Source organism: Triticum dicoccoides, chromosome 5A (genome assembly GCF_002162155.2).
Source record: "Triticum dicoccoides isolate Atlit2015 ecotype Zavitan chromosome 5A, WEW_v2.0, whole genome shotgun sequence".
NCBI classification, from domain to species: domain Eukaryota; kingdom Viridiplantae; phylum Streptophyta; class Magnoliopsida; order Poales; family Poaceae; genus Triticum; species Triticum dicoccoides.
In genome coordinates this window covers 668,439,768-668,457,799 of record NC_041388.1, presented here as the reverse complement: position 1 = coordinate 668,457,799, position 18,032 = coordinate 668,439,768, and the positions used below count along the sequence as shown (strand labels likewise).

Below are 18,032 nucleotides of genomic sequence, written 5' to 3'. Positions count from 1 at the left end.
GGTATCCAGGAGTTATACGATCTCATGGTCGAAGGAAGAGATACTTTGACATTGCAAAAACTCTAGCAAACGAACTATACGATCTTGTGCTATGTTTAGGATTGGGTCTTGTCCATCACATCATTATCCTAATGATGTGATCCCGTTATCAATGACATCTAATGTCCATAGCCAGGAAACCATGACTATCTATTGATCAACGAGCTAGTCAACTAGAGGCATACTAGGGACATGTTGGTGTCTGTTATTCACACATGTATTACGATTTCCGGATAACACAATTATAGCATGAATAAAGACAATTATCATGAACAAAGAAATATAATAATAATGCTTTTATTATTGCCTCTAGGGCATATTTCCAACACAGGTGACTTTCGAACCTTCACAAGCTTGGTCACTCGGCGATCCACAATTCCTCTTGGATGCTGTAGACCTTGACGCCTAACCTTCTGGAAGAAGCACAATCTTCAAAGGTAATAAGCGTCGGATCCACGCAGGATCAATCTCTTCAGTGATGCTCAATCACTTTGGGTTTGTAGGTGTTTGGGTTTGGGTTTTCCTCACTTGATGATTTTCGCTCAAAGTCCTCGGAGGATGGGATTCTCTCAAATGACAAGTGTCAGTTTCTCTCGGAGCAGCCAACCAGCTAGTGGTTGTAGGGGCGGCTATTTATAGCCTAGGGAGCAGCCCGACATGATAATACATAAATGCCCTTCAATGATATGACCGTTAGGTGGGTAGATATTTTGGGACAGCTGGCGCATAGCACAACAACGGTCAGAATTTTGAGAAGCAAAATCCTCAGGGCTATCATGTTCCTCACTGTGTAGGCAATCCGCAGTGGCGAATTCCTAACTCCTCAGCCAGAACAAATTCCTCAGAGACCAGAAGAACTTCGTCTCTGTCACTGAAGAATATGACTGAACTGTGTGAGATTTTCAATGACTTCACTCGAAGGGATTGGTAGGTGTAGGATTTTGAGTTGAGCATCACATGGAAAATTTTCCTTAGTATTTTCTCGACCCCCTTTAACAGTATGGTGTTTCCTATGACTCAAGAAAGAGAAAATGAAACTACGAAAACAAAAGTCTTCATGCTTCATGTTCCTCGAATGAATACCAAGTCTTCAGGATTGCACCAATTTCTTCACTTTCAAAGTCTTCAGAAATCCAAAGTCTTCAGTCGAAGAACCTTATTTTTAGGGGTCAACTTTCTCTGTAAATATCAAACTCCTCATAGACTTATAGACCTGTGTACACTCAAAAACACATTAGTCCCTTAACCTATAAGTCTTCAATACACCAAAATCACTAAGGGGCACTAGATGCACTTACAAGCACCACGAGAATATGACCGAGGATGTAATATGTGAAGGGAGGCACCACACACGGCTAACAGAAGTTGATGTGTGTTCTAGGCGCCTCCACCCATCATATATATAGATGGGAGAGAGAGGGAGCAGCCAAGGGGGCGCCCCAAGTAGGAGGAATCCTACTTGGGGGGCCTCCTCCAATTCGCCCCCTTCCTTATTAATCGGAGGGGAAAGGAAAGAGAGAGGGGAAGGGAAGGAAGGGGGAGGCGGAATCCTCCCCTTTCCTTCTTCCTTCCCCTCTTTCCTTATCCTCCTATTTCGGCCTATATGGGGGCGCACCAGCCTCTTGTGGGCTGGTCTGTCCCTCTCTTGGCCCATAAGGCCCATATCTTTGCCGGGGTGCCCGGAACCCCTTCCGGTGACCCGATATATACCCGATACTCTCCGGAATACTTCCGGTGTCCGAATACTATCGTATTATATATCAATCTTTACCTCTCGGCCATTTCGAGACTCCTCTTCATGTCCGTGATCTCATCCGGGACTCCGAACAACATTCGGTCACCAAATCACACAACTCATATAATACAAAATCGTCATCAAACGTTAAGCGTGTGGACCCTACGAGTTCGAGAACTATGTAGACATGACCGAGACACCTCTCCAGTCAATAACCAATAGCGGAACCTAGATGCTCATAATGGTTCCTACATATTCTATGAAGATCTTTATTGGTTGAACCGTAATGACAACATACGTTGTTCCCTTTGTCATCGGTATGTTACTTGCCCGAGATTCGATCGTCGCTATCTTCATACCTAGTTCAATCTCGTTACTGGCAAGTCTTTTACTTTTCTGTAATACATCATCCTGCAACTAACTCATTAGTCACATTGCTTGCAAGGCTTCTTATGATGTGTATTACCGAGAGGGCCCAGAGATACCTCTCCGATACTCGGAGTGACAAATCCTAATCTCGATCTATGCCAACCCAACAAACACCTTCGGAGATACCTGTAGAGCATCTTTATAATCACCCAGTTACGTTGTGACGTTTGATAGCACACAAGGTATTCCTCCGGTATCCGGGAGTTTCATAGTCTCGTAGTCAAAGGAATATGTGTATGACATGAAGAAAGCAATAGCAATAAAACTGAACGATCAATATGCTTAGCTAACGGATGGGTCTTGTCCATCATATCGTTCTCCTAATGATGTGAACATGTTCATCAAATGACAACACATGTCCATGGTTAGGAAACTTAACCATCTTTGATTAACGAGCTAGTCTAGTAGAGGCTTACTAGGGACATGGTGTTTTGTCTATGTATCCACACATGTATCAAGTTTCCGGTTAATGCATTTCTAGCATGAATAATAAATATTTATCATGATATAAGGAAATATAAAATAACAACTTTATTATTGCCTCTAGGGTATATTTTCTTCATCATGTGCTGATCCTTCTTAGCCGGCCAACACATATGTGAATTTCAGATTGAAGTTAACAGCAATAAGCACATTCTGGCTTGTGCAGTGCTTTCTACCCTTGTATGCTACAGACTGTGACCTCGACACTCTGGTAGTGACATGAGTACCATCTATTGTTGGGGAACATAGCAATAATTCAAAAAAATTCCTACGTGTCACCAAGATCAATCTATGGAGTCATCTAGCAACGAGGGAGGAGTGGATCTACATACCCTTGTAGATCGCGCGCGGAAGCGTTCAAGAGAACGGGGTTGATGGAGTCGTACTCGTTGTGATCCGAATCACCGATGATCCTAGCGCCGAACGGACGGCACCTCCGCGTTCAACACACGTACGGAGCAGCGACGTCTCCTCCTTCTTGATCCAGCAAGGGGGAAGGAGAGGTTGATGGAGATCCAACAGCACGACGGCGTGGTGTGGAAGTAGCGGGATTCCAACAGGGCTTCGCCAAGTGCTGCGGGAGGAGGGAGATGTGTCATGGGAGGGAGAGGGAGGCGCCAGGGCTTGGGTATGGTTGCCCTTCCTTACCCCCACTATATATAGGGCCAAGGGAGAGGGGGAGGGCGCAGCCTTGCCCCTTCCTCCAAGGAAGGGTGCGGCCAAGGGGGGGAAGGAGTCCATCCTCCCCAAGGCACCTCGGAGGTGCCTTCCCCCTTTAGGACTCTCCCTTTCCCTCTTCTCTTGGCGCATGGGCCTCTTGGGGCTGGTGCCCTTGGCCCATATAGGCCAAAGCGCACCCCCTACAGCCCATGTGGCCCCCCGGGGCAGGTGGCCCCACCCGGTGGACCCCCGGGACCCTTCCGGTGGTCCCGGTACAATACCGGTGACCCCGAAACTTGTCCCGATGGCCGAAATAGCACTTCCTATATATAAATCTTTACCTCCGGACCATTCTGAAACTCCTCGTGACGTCCGGGATCTCATCCGAGACTCCGAACAACTTTCGGGTTACCGCATACTAATATCTCTATAACCCTAGCGTCATCGAACCTTAAGTGTGTAGACCCTACGGGTTCGGGAGACATGCAGACATGACCGAGATGACTCTCCGGTCAATAACCAACAGCGGGATCTGGATACCCGTGTTGGCTCCCACATGTTCCACGATGATCTCATCGGATGAACCACGATGTCAAGGACTTAATCAATCCCGTATACAATTCCCTTTGTCTATCGGTACGATACTTGCCCGAGATTCGGTCGTCGGTATCCTGATACCTTGTTCAATCTCGTTACCGGCAAGTCTCTTTTACTCGTTCCGTAACACATCATCCCGTGATCAACTCCTTGATCACATAGTGCACATTATGATGATGTCCTACCGAGTGGGCCCAGAGATACCTCTCCGTTTACACGGAGTGACAAATCCCAGTCTCGATTCGTGCCAACCCAACAGACACTTTTGGAGATACCCGTAGTGTACCTTTATAGCCACCCAGTTACGTTGTGACGTTTGGCACACCCAAAGCACTCCTACGGTATCCGGGAGTTGCACAATCTCATGGTCTAAGGAAATGATACTTGACATTAGAAAAGCTTTAGCATACGAACTACATGATCTTTGTGCTAGGCTTAGGATTGGGTCTTTGTCCATCACATCATTCTCCTAATGATGTGATCCCGTTATCAATGACATCCAATGTCCATGGTCAGGAAACCGTAACCATCTATTGATCAACGAGCTAGTCAACTAGAGGCTTACTAGGGACATGGTGTTGTCTATGTATCCACACATGTATCTGAGTTTCCTATCAATACAATTATAGCATGGATAATAAACGATTATCATAAACAAGGAAATATAATAATAATCAATTTATTATTGCCTCTAGGGCATATTTCCAACAGTCTCCCACTTGCACTAGAGTCAATAATCTAGTTCACATCGTCATGTGATTAACACTCACAGGTCACATCGCCATGTGACCAACATCCAAAGAGTTTACTAGTGTCACTAAACTAGTTCACATCATCATGTGATTAAGACTCAATGAGTTCTGGGTTTGATCATGTTTTGCTTGTGAGAGAGGTTTTAGTCAACGGGTCTGCAACATTCAGATCCGTATGTACTTCGCAAATTTCTATGTCATCTTCTAGATGCAACTACTACGCTACATTTGGAGCTATTCCAAACAACTGTTCTACTATACGAATCCAGTTTACTACTCAAAATAATCTGGATTAGTGTCAAAGTTTGCATCGGCGTAACCCTTTACGACGAACTCTTTTACCACCTTCATAATCGAGAAAATTCCTTAGTCCACTAGTTACTAAGGATAACTTTGACCGCTGTCTTGTGATTCATTCTTGGATCACTCTTGTACCCCTTGACTGACTCATGGCAAGGCACACTTCAGGTGCGGTACACAGCATAGCATACTGTAGAGAGCCTATGATAAAAGCATAGGGGACGACCTTCATCCTTGCTCTTTCTTCTGCCGTGGTCGAGCTTTAAGTCTTAACTTCATACCTTACAACTCAGGCAAGAACTCCTTCTTTGACTGGTCCATCTTGAACACCTTCAAGATCATGTCAAGGTATGTGCTCATTTGAAAGTACCATTAAGCGTTTTGATCTATCCTTATAGATCTTGATGCTCAATGTTCAAGTAGCTTAATCCAGGCTTTCCATTGAAAAACACTTTCCAAATAACCCTATATGCTTTCCAGAAATTCTACGTCATTTCTGATCAACAATATGTCAACAACATATATTTATCAGAAATTCTATAGTGCTCCCACTCACTTCTTTGGAAATACAAGTTTCTCATAAACTTTGTATACACCCAAAATCTTTGATCATCTCATCAAAGCATACATTCCAACTCCGAGATGCTTACTCCAGTCCCTAGAAGGATTGCTGGAGCTTTGCATACTTATTAGCATCTTTCAGGATTGACAAAACCTTCCGGTTTGTATCACATACAACCTTTCCTCAAAAAACGTCGAGGAAACAATGTTTTGACATCCTATCTGCAAGATTTCATAAATAATGCAGTAATCGCTAATATAATTCCAACAGACTCTTAGCATCGCTACGAGTGAGAAAGTCTCATCGTAGTCAACTCCTTGAACTTGTCGGAAAACATCTTAACGACAATTCGAGCTTTCTTAATGGTGATACTTACCATCATTGTCCGTCTTCCTTTTAAAATCCATATGTACCTAACAGCCTTACCATCAAGTAGTTCTTCCAAAGTCTACACTTTGTTTTCATACATGGATCCCCTCTCGGATTATATGGCCTCGAGCCATTTATCGGAATCCGGGCCCACCATCGCTTCTCCATGGCTCGTAGGTTCATTGTTGTCTAGCAACATGACTTCCAAGACATGATTACGTACCACTCTGAAGTAGTACGCATCCTTATCATCCCATGAGGTTTGGTAGTGACTTGATCTGAAGTTTCATGATCACTATCATAAGCTTCCACTTCAATTGGTGTAGGTGCCACAGGAACAACTCCTGTGCCCTGCCACACACTAGTTGAAGAGACGGTTCAATAACCTCATCAAGTCTCCACCATCCTCCCACTCAATTCTTTCGAGAGAAACTTTTCCTCGAGAAAAGACCCGATTCTAGAAACAATCCCTTATTGCTTTCGAATCTGAGACAGGAGGTACACCCAACTGTTTTGGGTGTCCTATGAAGATGCATTTATCCGCTTTGGGTTCGAGCTTATCAGCCTGAAACTTTTCCACATAAGCGTCGCAGCCCCAAACTTCTAAGAAATGACAGCTTAGGTTTCTCTAAACCATAGTTCATACGCTGTCATCTCATCGGAATTACGTGGTGCCCTTTTAAAGTGAATGTGGTTGTCTTTAATGCCTAACCCATAAACTATCGTGGTAATTCGATAAGAGACATCATGGTATGCATCATATCCAATAGGGTGCAGTTATGATGTTCGGACACACCATCACACTATGGTGTTCCAGGCTGTATTAGTTGTGAAACAATTTCCACAATGTCTTAATTCTGTGCCAAACTCGTAATTCAGATATTCATCTCTATGATCATATCATAGATATTTTATCCTCTTGTCACGACGATCTTTCAACTTCACCCTGAAATTACTTGAACCTTTCAATAATTCAGACTCGTGATTCATCAAGTAAATGTACTCAACATCTACTCAAATCATCTGTGAAGTAAGAACATAATGATATCCACTACATGCCTCAGCACTCATTGGACTGCACACATCAAAATGTATTACTTCCAACAAGTTGCTTTCTAGTTCCATTTTACTGAAAACGAGGCTTTCAGTCATCTTGCCCATGTGGTATGATTTGCATGTCTCAAGTGATTTAAAATCAAGTGAGTCCAAACGGTCCATTTGCATGGAGTTTCTTCATGCATATACACCAATAGACATGGTTCGCATGTCTCAAACTTTTCAAGACGAGTGAGCCCAAAGATCCATCAACATGGAGCTTCTTCATGCGTTTTATACCGATATGACTTAAGTGGCAGTGCCACAAGTAGGTGGTACTATCATTACTATCTTATATCTTTTGGCATGAACATGTGTATCACTACGATCGAGATTCAATGAACCATTCATTTTAGGTGTAAGACCATTGAAGGTTTTATTCAAATAAACAGAGTAACCATTATTCTCCTTAAATGAATAACCATATTGCGATAGACGTAATCCAATCATGTCTATGCTCAACGCAAACACCAAATAACAATTATTTAGGTTTTAATACCAATCTCGATGGTAGAGGGAGCGTATGATGCTTGATCATATCAACATTGGAAACACTTCCAACACATATCGTCAGCTCACCTTTAGCTAGTCTCCGTTTATTCCGTAGCTTTTATTTCGAGTTACTAACACTTAGCAACCGAACCGGTATCTAATACCCTGGTGCTACTAGGAGTACTAGTAAAGTACACATCAACATAATGTATATCCAATATACTTCTATCGACCTTGCCAGCCTTCTCATCTACGAAGTATCTAGGGTAATTCTGCTCCAGTGGCTGTTCCCCTTATTACAGAAGCACTTAGTCTCGGGTTTGGGTTCAACCTTGGGTTTCTTCACTAGAGCAGCAGCTGAATTGCCGTTTCATGAAGTATCCCTTCTTGCCCTTGGCCTTCTTGAAACTAGTGGTTTCACCAACCATCAACAATTGATGCTCCTTCTTGATTTCTACTTTCGCGGTGTCAAACATCGCGAATATTTCAAGGATCATCATATCTATCCCTGATATGTTATAGTTCATCACGAAGCTCTAGCAGCTTGGTGGCAATGACTTTGGAGAAACATCACTATCTCATCTGGAAGATCAACTCCCACTTGATTCAAGCGATTGGTGTACTCAGACAGTCTGAGCACAAGCTCAACAATTGAGCTTTTCTCCCTTAGTTTGCAGGCTAAGAAAAATCGTCGGAGGTCTTATACCTCTTGACGTGGGCATGAGCCTGAAATCCCAATTTCAGCCCTCGAAACATCTCATATGTTTCGCAACATTTCAAAACGTCTTCGGTGCCTCAACTCTAAACCGTTTAACTGAACTATCATGTAGTTATCAAAAATGTGTATGTCAGATGTTCGCAACATCCACAGACAACGTTCGAGGTTCAGCACACTGAGCGGTGCATTAAGGACATAAGCCTTCTATGAAGCAACGAGGACAATCCTCAGTTTACGGACCTAGTCCGCATAATTGCTACTATCAACTTTCAACTAAATTTTCTCTAGGAACATAACTAAACAGTAGAACTGAAGCGCGAGCTACGACATAATTTGCGAAGACCTTTTGACTATGTTCAGGATAATTAAGTTCATCTTATGAACTCCCACTCAGATAGACATCCCTCCAGTCATCTAAGTGATTACATGATCCGAGTCGACTAGACCGTGTCCGATCATCACGTGAGACGGACTAGTCAACATCAGTGAACATCTTCATGTTGATCGTATCTGCCATACGACTCATGCTCGACCTTTCGGTCTTCTGTGTTCCGAGGCCATGTCTGTACACATGCTAGGCTCGTCAAGTCAACCTAAGTGTTTGCATGTGTAAATCTGTCTTACACCCGTTGTATGTGAATGTTGGAATCTATCACACCCGATCATCACGTGGTGCTTCGAAACAACGAACTGTTGCAACGGTGCACAGTTAGGGGGAACACTTTCTTGAAATTTTAATGAGGGATCATCTTATTTACTACCGTCGTTCTAAGCAGACAAGATGCAAAAACATGATAAACATCACATGCAATCAAATAGTGACATGATATGGCCAATATCATATTGCTCCTTTTGATCTCCATCTTCGGGGCTCCATGATCATCATCGTCACCGGCATGACACCATGATCTCCATCATCATGATCTCCATCATCGTGTCTTCATGAAGTTGTCTCGCCAACTATTACTTCTACTAGTATAGCTAACGGTTAGCAATAAAGTAAAGTAATTACATGACGTTTATGTTGACACGCAGGTCATAAATAAATTAAGACAACTCCTATGGCTACTGCCGGTTGTCATACTCATCGACATGCAAGTTGTGATTCCTATTACAAGAACATGATCAATCTCATACATCACATATATCATTCATCACATCCTTTTGGCCATATCACATCACATAGCATACCCTGCAAAAACAAGTTAGACGTCCTCTAATTGTTGTTTGCATGTTTTACGTGGCTGCTATGGGTTTCTAGCAAGAACGTTTCTTACCTACGCAAAAACCACAACGTGATATGCCAATTGCTATTTACCCTTCATAAGGACCCTTTTCATCGAATCTGATCCGACTAAAGTGGGAGAGACAGACACCCGCTAGCCACCTTATGCAACTAGTGCATGTCAGTCGGTGGAACCAGTCTCACGTAAGAGTACGTGTAAGGTCGGTCCGGGCCGCTTCATCCCATGATGCCGCCGAATCAAGATAAGACTAGTAACGGCAAGCATATTGAACAAAATCAACGCCCACAACTACTTTGTGTTCTACTCGTGCATAGAAACTACACATAGACCTAGCTCATGATGCCACTGTTGGGGAACGTAGCAATAATTCAAAAATTTTCCTACGTGTCACCAAGATCAATCTATGGAGTCATCTAGCAATGAGGGAGGAGTGGATCTACATACCCTTGTAGATCGCGCGCGGAAGCGTTCAAGAGAACGGGGTTGATGGAGTCGTACTCGTCGTGATCCAAATCACCAATGATCCTAGCGCCGAACGGACGGCACCTCCGCGTTCAACACATGTACGGAGCAGCGACGTCTCCTCCTTCTTGATCCAGCAAGGGGGAAGGAGAGGTTGATGGAGATCCAACAGCACGACGGCGTGGTGGTGGAAGTAGCGGGATTCCAACAGGGCTTCGCCAAGCGCTGCGGGAGGAGGGAGATGTGTCATGGGAGGGAGAGGGAGGCGCCAGGGCTTGGGTATGGTTGCCCTCCCTTCCCCCCACTATATATAGGGCCAAGGGACAGGGGGAGGGCGCAGCCTTGCCCCTTCCTCCAAGGAAGGGTGCGGCCAAGGGGGGGGGGGAAGGAGTCCATCCTCCCCAAGGCACCTCGGAGGTGCCTTCCCCCTTTAGGACTCTCCCTTTCCCTCTTCTCTTGGCGCATGGGCCTCTTGGGGCTGATGCCCTTGGCCCATATAGGCCAAGGCGCACCCCCTACAGCCCATGTGCCCCCCCGGGGCAGGTGGCCCCACCCGGTGGATCTCCGGGACCCTTCCGGTGGTCCCGGTACAATACCGGTGACCCCGAAACTTGTCCCGATGGCCGAAATAGCACTTCCTATATAAAAATCTTTACCTCCGGACCATCACGAAACTCCTCGTGACGTCCGGGATCTCATCCGGGACTCCGAACAACTTTCGTGTTACCGCATACTAATATCTCTATAACCCTAGCGTCACCGAACCTTAAGTGTGTAGACCCTACGGGTTCGGGAGACATGCAGACATGACCGAGATGACTCTCCGGTCAATAACCAACAGCGGGATCTGGATACCCATGTTGGCTCCCACATGTTCCACGATGATCTCATCGGATGAACCACGATGTCAAGGACTTAATCAATCCCGTATACAATTCCCTTTGTCTATCGGTACGATACTTGCCCGAGATTCGATCGTCAGTATCCTGATACCTTGTTCAATCTCGTTACCGGCAAGTCTCTTTTACTCGTTCCGTAACACATCATCCCGTGATCAACTCCTTGATCACATTGTGCACATTATGATGATGTCCTACCGAGTGGGTCCAGAGATACCTCTCCTTTTACACGGAGTGACAAATCCCAGTCTCGATTCGTGCCAACCCAACAGACACTTTCGGAGATACCCGTAGTGTACCTTTATAGCCACCCAGTTACGTTGTGACGTTTGGCACACCCAAAGCACTCCTACGGTATCCGGGAGTTGCACAATCTCATGGTCTAAGGAAATGATACTTGACATTAGAAAAGCTTTAGCATACGAACTACATGATCTTTGTGCTAGGCTTAGGATTGGGTCTTTGTCCATCACATCATTCTCCTAATGATGTGATCCCGTTATCAATGACATCCAATGTCCATGGTCAGGAAACCGTAACCATCTATTGATCAACGAGCTAGTCAACTAGAGGCTTACTAGGGACATGGTGTTGTCTATGTATCCACACATGTATCTGAGTTTCCTATCAATACAACTATAGCATGGATAATAAATGATTATCATAAACAAGGAAATATAATAATAATCAATTTATTATTGCCTCTAGGGCATATTTCCAACATCTATTGCCCCAATGCAATCCTAAAATGGCATTACATGATTGTGTTATGGCTATAGCCGAACAATAGAAGCATATCAAGGCATGAACTACATACTGTCAGTGCTCACCTTGAAGTATGGGTACCATCTTCGGCTAGTTCGAATCTTGATAGGAGTCCGGCCGGTTGGTGACACGATCATATCTCCTCTGAGTTTCCCAAGAACATACAACACTTGCCTGAAGTACATGGAGATGGCCTGCATTGATCTCCTTAAGGTGTTGTGCATAACCCTGAATCGGTGGTTATGACCAACAACATGGAGGAACATGGCTACTTGCTCTTCCACACTGGTGTGCATGCTATCTTGTAGCAGCCCCTGCTCCTGAAGGTCTGCACAAGCCTGACAAATGGTGTTCTTTTCATTCGAAGCATCCGCAGAGCCTCTGTGTCGTTGCAGTTGTAGATGTAGTTTAGATTCGCCATCCTCTCCTGATCCCGCATAAACATTGGACCATAACAGATGACACGCCTCTTACCACGATGAACAACTCTCTCGTGCATCAACATGTGCCATGCCTGAATCACAGCTATCAGTGCTGCAGCCTGAAATACCAGCTTCATTCACATGTCCATAACCTAGTCCACATCGATGGTCTGTTGAGCAATGGGGAAATCGATACTACACCTTACCTAACGGCCTAAAAATCGACCTAACATAGGAAGGGGACGGGGTGTTGCTTACCGGCTTCGGAGACGACAACGATGACGAAGGGAAGTAGTAGCTCCTGCTGTCGGAGAGTGCTACTGCCGCGTCTGCCGCTTCCACCAACACCGCTTGCGCAGATCTGAGTCGCCGCTGTCACCGGTGCTAAGAATATAGGATGATCTAGTGGCGACTGAGTAAATGAGGGGGTGAGGCTAGATTTGGCGCTGTCCCGCCGCACCGATTTCCATCTCCCAACATCCCCAATCGATTTCGCCTTGCTCCCTCGCGTGGGAGCAACATCCCTTTTGTGCCACACTCAGCCTGGCCCACTGGAAACTGCCGATTTGAGGCTTTCCAACGAGACAGGCTCTGGGCTGCTTTAAGGTTCATGCCAATGCGAGCCAGCCCATCCTGTTTGCAACCAAACGTGTTTTTTGTGCCCAACTCAGCCTGTTGGAGGTAATGCGGGCTACCAAACACGCCCTTAGCAGTGTCTTTTTTGACTCGGTGAAAGTGGCAATTCTTTTTGTTAACACAGTGCAAACGCAAGCGCTTACACACACACACACACACACACACACACACACACACACACATGCATATATTCACCTCTATGAACGTACGCACGTATACCCTTCCCTATGAGCACCTCCAAGGGACCGAGCCGGTAAATCATCTTGAGATTTTACGAAGTCACCGTAGACGCCTCGTAGTCGACGGAAACGTCTCGTTCCACTGAAGGCGCATCGCCGGAAATCCTGAAATAAATCAGGATAAATGCAAAAATGAAGACTTGAACCTTGATGGATCAGGGATATTACTTTCCACCTAACCATCCAATCACATATTGGTTTGCAAAAGTTGCTATTTTTTTTGCACGTTTCATCACAAATTCAGTTCCTGGTTGTGACATACACTTTTTTTTAAAAACATTTTGTCACATACACTTGACAAGATCAATGGAGACTTGGAGAGCAACCCTTTTCTACTGCTCACCGGCATCCTTTGCTGCGCTCTTGTGTACATAGTAGTAGGACAGCCATCCCCGAAATTTCTATGAACTATCGATGAAATGATACGCTTCTAACACTATCTTGACGAAAAAAATAATGAATGAATTTGTCTGATCGGTCAACGTTGCGTGCTGAAGCAAAAATCTGCACCGGTGATGTGGAGAGATGCTACACTTACGGACGGATTGCAACGGGATTAGACTTACGGAATCACGTGGAGAGTTATTGTTGGAGAAGATTAGGAAAAAGAGGTCCCACCAGTTACAATCAGGGAAGTTGGTTGGTGAGAGACGAGTCCGTAAAACTACTCCGTACATACTTTCCGTTAGTGTAGCATTTTTGGGTGATGTGAGCGTCGAGGGCCGGCAACGAGGCCGACCTCCACCCGTCACAAGGAGGCACCCTGCGCGCCGGATGCTGCACGCCCCCGCCCCCCTTCTCGGCCCTCGGCGACGCCGGCGCGCTCCGGGGATCGTCGGACCGCGCCCCGGCATTGTGGAGCAGGTGCACCGGCGACGAGCCTTGACTCATCTGCGCCCTCAGCATGTCCGCGTCCCGGGCCTTCTTCTTCTCCTTGGCCACCTTTCGCCAGTTGGTGAGCGCCTTGGCCGTCTGCTCGTTGAAGACGCTTCTCTTCATGTGTGAGCCCATCTGCGTGACGAGCGCGTAGAGCGGGAAGGTGATGTAGCTGCACATGATCTGGGCGGCCACCCCCAGCACCACCTTGGCGATGCTCACTCCCATTTTCTGATGGTAGCATTTCTTCAAGTCAGGCGTGGCCTGCTGTACATACAACAGAACTCTGTCAGTGCAGTTCATCAGCAGCACTTGGTGCCTTGCATCCATGACTGAAGTGGCAAGTATACGTACGTACCACTGTCCACACGAAATGTGCCATCTGAAACGCGTTCTGGAAGAGTGTGAGGTGTATGAGGAAAAGGACCCAGTCGGGGCGGTCGAACCAGAAGTACTTGTTGCTGGGCTCGACGGCGGGAGCCCCCTTGACGACGCTCTCCCGGTCCTGGATCTCCTGGGCCATCTCCATATGATCACCATCTCCAGCTTGGTCCCGACCCACAACAGGATCTGGTGATGTTACACACGACACAAGACAGCAAATGACATGTTAATTAAGTTTGGAGTTGCATCTCAGTTGCCCGGGTGGCTATTCCATTGGAGGAAGAAATTCTAGGAGTACATACCACGAGAGGAACCACAGACATCCAGATAAGAGTGCCGATCCCTGCGAGAAGATGACGGTGGTGGTTACGAGACAAATTCACAAATTATGGAGAGAAACCGAGGAGAAAGCGAGCAGGACAGGATGAAAGCCGGTACCTTGGAAATCAAGGAAGAGTATGAGGACCGCCACGAACCAGAGCTTGAGACTGCGACAAGAGGGCAAATGTGTCAAGAACTCAAGATCAGTATGAGACGTAGCGGCAATTGTATATCAATTTTTTGTGCAAAGGACTCACTCATATTGTAGTTGTAGCAATCATGAGATGAGATACGTGCGTTAGCGAAGAGAAAGGAATACCTGATGCCGACGACGACCTTGAAGTCGTCCTCCAGCGACCTCTTGATGTACTTGTGGAAGTCGAACCTGCTCTTCTGCGAGAGATGCGCGTTGATGAAGCCCTGGCGCAGCGTCAGGTAGTCCACCTTGGTGACCGACCCGAAGAACTGCCTGAAGAAGGCCACCACCCATCTGACGCTGGGGGTGCTGGACAGGCCCAGGTGCCGCCTCACGAACGTCGTCTGGTGCGTGAACCGGCACCGCGAGGGATCTGCGAGGGATTCAATCGGTTCAACAACATATCAGCTCACTGCGACGATCGTGTACGTTTCAGTAAGAAAATGCAGAGTAGATAGATCCTGACCATTGGCGAACTGATACTCCAGCGAGGCGGTCTCCGACTCCCACTTCTTCCATTGCTTCATCTGCAGAGCACAGACTAGGATCAGTGCCAGCTTTGCAGTGGAAACCAAGGATTACGTACAATACCCCACTTCTTCTTCTGAGGATGTGGGAGAGGTGATCCCTACACCTCCCCTTGTATCTGAAGAAGTTAAGAGATTTAGCCTGTGGAACTTGCAGAATATGGAAGGAAGAATGCAAGAGAAGGCTGTGGCCATTCCCAAAAAGAGAAATCTGGAAGGTAATTTAGCAAATCATAACTCTTTTGATGCTTTATCTAATCCTGAGCTCATGATTCATGCTGTTAAAATGGGGGTAGTTTTTCCTGACAATAATTTCTCTAATGTGGATATCATTAGAGAACTTGAAATAATAAGGGGGGAAAACTCTAAAAAAGAGGAGGAAAAGAAAAATATGAGGAATGAAGAAGAGGTGATGTATATCACCAATGGAAAAGGGGAAACAACTCCTCTTAGTACTGAATGGGGAAATGGAGATGAGGACATGGAAGAAAAATTTACCATGGTCCGGTCTAGGAAAAAGAGAAGTCCTAAAGTTCAAATAGCTGTATTCAGACCCACTACTAGAAGTCAAAAAAATCTTGTTGAGAAAAAACAAGCTGGCAGCCCTGTTCATAATACCAGGGCCACCAGAGGGGAGAAAAGGGAAAAGACATAAATGATAGGTCAATTTTGGAATTGCAGGGGGGCAGGAAAAAAAGGGATGAAAACCTGCCTATCCCATATATTAGAGACCATTTCCTTGATTTTATTTGTTTGCAAGAAACTTTAAAGAAGAATTTCTTGGAGAGTTATTTCAGGAAACTTGACCCTTATAGTTTGTTTGAGTGGGACTGTATCCCCTCAATTGGTAAGGCTGGGGGTATACTATGTGGTGTTCAAAAAGAAAAATTTGAAGTAGTTGCTTGGAGGAAAGACAGATTTATTCTGCAGGTATCTCTTTATAATATCATTATGAAAAAAATTTGGACATTTTGTACAGTGTATGAAGCGGCTCATGAGTGTGACAAGAGTGATTTCCTTAGTGAACTGGAGGATTTTTGCTGCCACATTCAAACCCCCCTGTTGATTGGAGGTGACTTCAATATTCTTAGGCATAGTGGGGAGAAAAATAAAAGATGGCACCGTTCGGTGCACTCTGATCTGTTTAATTCAATCATCAACACTATGTGTTTGAATGAGATTCATATGAGTGGAGGAGCCTACACTTGGTCTAATAATCAAGCGCATCCCACCTTGGAAAAACTGGATCGTGTGCTTATGAGCAACGATTGGGAAGACATGTTTCCTCTTGTTAACATGAAAAAGCTCATTAGGGAGGTCTCTGACCACAATGCTCTCCTTTTGTACTTTGATAATCATGTTATTAGAGCTCCACAAAAGAGAGAGTTTAGATTTGAGCTAAGTTGGTTAAAATCTGAGGAGTTTGTTCCTCTAGTTAACAAGATTTGGAACCAAAAAGTGAATGCTACCGATCCTATTGATATCTTGAATATCAAACTGAAAAGACTTAAGAAATTTTTCAAAGGCCGGGGATCAAACAAGTTTGGTCATGAGAAGAAAAGGAAGCAGGAGATTAGAGACGAACTTGCTTTTATTGAAAAACTAGAAGAGGATGGTAATATTGACCATGAAATATTTGGTAGGAAAACTGATCTCCTAGTGGAGCTGAATGAAATCCTTATTAATGAGGAGCTTTTTTTTGTTTCAACAGTCTAAAGAGAGATGGTTGCTTGGGAGGGACCGAAACACGGCTTATTATCAAAAAATAGCCAATGGGAATAAACGAAAAAATACTATTCATTCTTTTAATGTTGGGGATGCGGTGATTGAAGGGACTGAGAAGCTCCTGGAGCATGCTACTGACTTTTATAAAAGTCTTTTTGGGCCAGCCCAGGGGAACATGTTTCATCTTGACCCTGATATTTGGGGAGAAGAAGAGAAGCTCGATGAGCTAGATAATGAGATCCTTAACAGGCCGTTCACGGAAGAGGAAGTGAGAAAAGCCTTGTTTTCCATGAAAAGCAATAGGGCTCCGGGCCCGGATAATATACCTGCTGAATTCTACCAGCATTGTTGGGATATAGTTAAAGAGGACATTATGAAGCTGTTCACTGTCTCTCATGCAGGAGAGCTCGACGTTAGTAGATTGAACTATGGTATCATAACTTTGTTACCAAAAATCAATGGGGCTAACAAAATCCAGCAGTTTAGACCCATCTGTTTGTTGAGATGTCCTTACAAATTGATCACTAAGGTGCTCGATAACAGAGTGGTACCTTTTGCTGACAAGTTATTCAGTAGACATCAGAATGCATTTATTAAGCATAGAAATATCATGGATGGGGTACTGTCTTTGCATGAGATTTTACATCACACTTCCATAAAAAAAGAGTAGGCATCGTTCTTAAGCTTGATTTCGAGAAAGCATATGACAAGGTGAATTGGGACTTTCTGTTGGAATGTCTCGAGATGAGAGGGTTCGGTACCACTTGGTGTAAGTGGATCAAAAGTGTCCTGACTGGTGGCACTGTCAGTGTTAAGTTGAATAATGTTATGGGGCCTTATTTCAAAAGTTTTAAGGGGGTCAGACAAGGAGATCCTGTGTCGCCATTCCTCTTCAACATAGCAGTCGAGTGCTTGTTTAAGATGGTGTTATCAGCACAAAAAAACAATCTAATTGTTGGGCTGGCGCCAGATCTTATTGAAAATGGTGTGGCCATTCTGCAATATGCAGATGATACGGTCTTATGTATTGATCATGACCTAGATAAGGCTGTGAATATGAAATTGTTACTATACATCTTTGAGCTCATGTCTGGGCTCAAGA

General features: G+C 45.0%; 1 pseudogene; it reads right to left on the bottom strand.

Moving 5' to 3' along the window:
- Positions 1–13,379: 13,379 nt before the first annotated feature.
- LOC119298364 overlaps positions 13,380–18,032 on the bottom strand; it is a 7,712-nt pseudogene continuing 3,059 nt past the window's right edge.